We start from the raw sequence: 4,597 nt of genomic DNA, 5'->3' as shown, positions 1-4,597 counted from the left end.
TTGACCTTCAACCAGAGAGTTGGAGCCTGGCCTAACCAATCAAATGCTTCATCCATCTTTCCTATGCTGTGCAAAGGTCATCACTGAATACACAGGGGACAAGAGGAACAAGGTAATCACCATTAAAATGGAAAAGCTGCTGAAGGAGATGATATCAGTGAAGCTTGGAAATTGTTGATCGGGGGAAGATTCAAACTGCATCGTTTCCTGGTTAGAGTCTGACATTGATCTGTAGACATAGACCAACAATGTCACATAAACTTTTGAGCAATCATTTGCAGCTGTTTACTTCATAGACTTCCAATTGCAAGTTCAAATTTACAATAATTCTGGATGTACCTATAAAATTAGATGAAACAGTGTTTCTCTGGACCACAGTGCATGTACAGATATGTACATAAAAATATAATCTAAAATAAATTCTGTCTATACTCATGTAATTGTCAATAGACTGAGTAATAGGTAGGGCCACCCCACCCCCCCCCCCACCTTTTTTAGCACAAAAACCGGGGGGGTTTTGTATAACCCATGTAAAAGCCAACCCCCCTATTCTTGGCCCTGACTGCCTGCCCACCGAGCATCTGAAGCACTGACAGCGGACCCTCGCCACATCCACTTGCCCACCGGAGCTCCTGACGCCCCAGGCACCCACCCATCCAAGCTCCCGACACCCTGGCCACCCACCCATCTAAGCTCCTGATGCCCCAACCCTGTATCCCCGCCTTGCCGCCCACCCACTGGAGTTCCTGAAGGCCCGGTTGCCCGCCTATCCTCGCCCCAGCCACCCGTCCATCCGAGCTAATGAAGTCCTGGCCACCCACCCATCCATCCGAGCACCCAACGCTATGACCGCACACTTGCCACCCAGTCCCGGTCATCCGAGCTCCCAACAACCTGAACAGCACAGGTACTTACCGAGGCCTAAAGTTTGACCCATGTAAAAGTCGACTGCCCCATTTTTGGCCTGAAAAGAATTCAATGACACAAGTACCTACAGTAGGTACAGATATTTTGGAATGCACTCCCTTCCTAAGAGCATGTGTGGTCAGTGATTTTCCTGTCCACCTACCATAATTCTTTAACCAGATCATTTTTAATCCAACTGATGCAGCACAAGGGGACAGCCGCATTGTAAATGTCACCACATTTAGAAGAACATTTTCAGCATGCATATTTTGCAGGTATTTTACTGCTGAGGAGAGGAAGGAGGCATGCCCCTACTGGAGTCCCTCGTGCACAGCCCCGATCCTGTGCTATTTCATGACAGGAGTGGCACAATGGTGTAGCACCAAGAGCTACTGTCTCATAGTTCCAGGGTTCGATCCTGACCTCTGATGCTATCGCTGAAGAGCTTGCACATTCTCCCTATGGCCACATGGGTTTCCTCTGGGCGCTCTGGTTTCCTCCCACATTCAAAAAAAAATGGGAGTTGGTAGGTTAATTGGTCACTGTACACTGCTCTGGTGCAGAGGGGATTGGAATTAAATGGGCTCTTAAAAATCCCATTCCCATGGTCGTATGAGGTATCCACCTTCTGAAAAATTTTCTACATCTCTATGATGTCACCCCGAAGCCCAAGGAAGAGGGCCCTCACCTGCTCAACCTCTCCCTATAGCTCAGGACCCCCAAGTCCCAGAAGAGAGTGAAATTGATGACCCTGTTGCTTTAGCATCCCTACCAACCAGCAATTAATTTTAGTTCAACTCGGCAAACATTCCTCAGGCCCAGTGTGCTTTCAGCTGTGTACGTTAAGGGTCTTAGTCAGTGTGGTATAAAGGTACTCAACATTTAATTATAAAAAAAATGAAGAATTCTCTTTTGACTTATGTTTCTTTTCCGACCTATGATGGGTTTGCCAGACCGTAACCCCACCGTAAGTTGAGGAGCACCTGTACTCCAAATTAGGCTTCTTTAACATCTTTAACAACTGCAACAGGACCTGCCAAATTCTGTACTCTGACTGATGAAGGCCAATGTCCTGAAAGCCTTTTTGATCACCCTATGTACCTGTGATTCCACTCTCAGGGTACTGATCAGTAGGAGAATGTCCTGGAGTTCTATGGACAGCTGGGCAGAGAGTGTGCTCACAGATTTAATAATGATTACAATTTTAATCTCAGAGTTGGTGTGGTCAAGGGGTAAACAGTGAGCTGCTTCAGCTGTTAACAGTTACCCCCTCATTCCATCCCCAACCCAAGTAGTAATGGAAAAAGGCCAGGGTGTAGACAACTGCTCGAAACAAATCACCATGGATATGGGCCCAGTGCTAACCTGAAACATTGCCTGATGTAACTTGGGGTGCCACACACTCAGTTCTGCTGCTATGGTTACCCAGGCACAGCCAATCCATCCAAGCATCTCATTTGGATTTCTTATTTTTCCAGCACTCTGCTTCTCGTAGTAAGAATTTGAACTTTCAGGACCAGATTTTGAAGATTTGTTGGATTCTCTCTATTTCAAAGAACAAGTCTTCTTAACCTTCCCTGCCATAGGTTTGCTCATCTTTTTCTTTCTTTCACGCAGTTGGTCCTAGCCATGGTAAAATTTGAATGACATTAGATCTTCAAACTTATCAACAGTCACAGCTTTTGTAGAATCCTTCTGTAAAGAAATTGACTGGTTCTACTTATGGCTCCTACAAATCTCTCTAACTAGAACTGCAGTCTTTTCAACCAACACATGGCTTCTATTGCCTTTTCCTGCAATTCCAGGTCCAATTTTGCAACTTCCAATTCTGTCTCATTTCTGATGTTTTTTTTTTAATATTTCATTTTCAAATTTTCAAGTCAAACAGTGCAAAAGATGAAAGACGAAATAAGTTTCCAAATCTCACGGTCAATTTTGAAGCCTTTTATTAGATTCTCTCTCCATTCAATTCTTTCGATAGGAAAGTAATTCTCTCAATATCTTCCGAGAAGTTACTGACTTGATCTGGAGTTAAAAGATCATGTGATACATTGGTACTTCTGCTTTCAGCCCTGCTACAATGAACTCAAAGTGTGTGAATGTCTTTGTCTTGTTTGTTCCATTGCTGGAATGCAATTTCTCTTTCTTTTTGCAGCATTATTAGCTGGGCCTTCAAGTTACATTTCTTAATTGTTTGCAGTGCCGGAGGAGCATGGTTGCGCATGTGTGGTTGGCTCGGCCCCAGCAGTTAACCGTCAGAGCTGGGGTCAGCATGTGCACAAGGGAGCATGAACGGGTGGGCGAGTGGTCAGCTGGAAATCTGAGGAGGGTAAATTAGGTGTCGACAATTTCTGTTGACAGTTTAATAATGTTGAACAATGTTTAAGCAAATTTTAAGCATTGTTAAAGAAAATTAAGCATCCTAAAAGAACATTAAAGATTGAACATCATTAAGATGTTGAATATCGTTGAACCACGTTAAATATTGTTAAACCATGTTAACTTTTACACGAACATTTTGTCTTTAAGAATCAACCATTTAGAATGTTACTTTTCTTAGAATCGTAAAGAAGGTTTCAAGTTTTGTGGGTTATAAATAAAGGATTTCAATTTTTTTTTTGAAATCCATCTAAGCACCCATCTATTGTCTATCTGATTGCAGGGTCCTCCTGAATGGTTCAATAACTTGTTCTTCCAAAGGACGAGATCTTGGCACAGTTGACACAGAACTGGTAGTTCATGGGAAATCTGATTCAGTTTGTTTGCTAGCTTGCCTTTTGGATACCTCCTACCTTTTATTTGGTAAATTTCAGCAAGGCCGGATTTATTACTCATCTCTCATCTGAGTGGGAGTCAATAATGTTCCCGGTCCTGGATTCACATAAAGTTTTACCCAGCGACGTACTTGGCCATTCTTTCTCCCACACTGGTGTTGTTCGATCTGCTGATTTCCGTTAGCATATTCCAGCATCTGCAGTTTCCTGTGTGTCTGGCAGTTTTATTTTCTTAGAGAAAGAGATGGAGTTTCCTACATGACATTTCCCACAGATGTTGTTCACTTTACCAACTTGAATTTAAATTTTCCAACTGCTTTGCTGTGGTTTCAACTAATACCTCTGGTTTGGCAACGCAGATCAATGAACGCTACTGCAACAACTCCTAACGTCAATAGGAGGGACAATGCAGGAAGATATTCTTCTTGGTAAAGGTAACCATGATAAGATTGGACAGAATAAATTGGAATTTATGAATGGGAAATTAGGATCAAGGTTATTGTGACCCTGGAATGATAAAAGTTAAGGACAGCAAGTTTTAGGAACCCTAACTGTATAAAGATTTTAAAAAGGAAACAATAACAGGAATAGGGAACAGAAAAGAGGAGAGTTCTTTCAAAAGTATAGAGTGATAGAATCCTACAGCGTGGAAACAGGTCCTTGAGCCCAACTTGTCCACGCTGACCAAAACATCCCACCCTACTAGTCCCACCTGCCTGCATATTGCCCATGTCCCTCTAAACCTCTCCTGTCCACATATCACCCAAATTGTAAACTCGGCAATAATACCTCCCTCCCCTAGCAGCCTAGACCATACACCCACCATCCTCTGTGTTTAAAAAAAAACCCCTCAGTTTCCTTTAAAATCTCTCTCCCCCCTGCCCCTTCCTCCCCATCACTTTAAACCTGTGTCTTCT

This window comes from Narcine bancroftii, chromosome 7, assembly GCF_036971445.1.
Source record: "Narcine bancroftii isolate sNarBan1 chromosome 7, sNarBan1.hap1, whole genome shotgun sequence".
Lineage (NCBI taxonomy): Eukaryota > Metazoa > Chordata > Chondrichthyes > Torpediniformes > Narcinidae > Narcine > Narcine bancroftii.
This window is presented reverse-complemented; position numbering follows the sequence as displayed.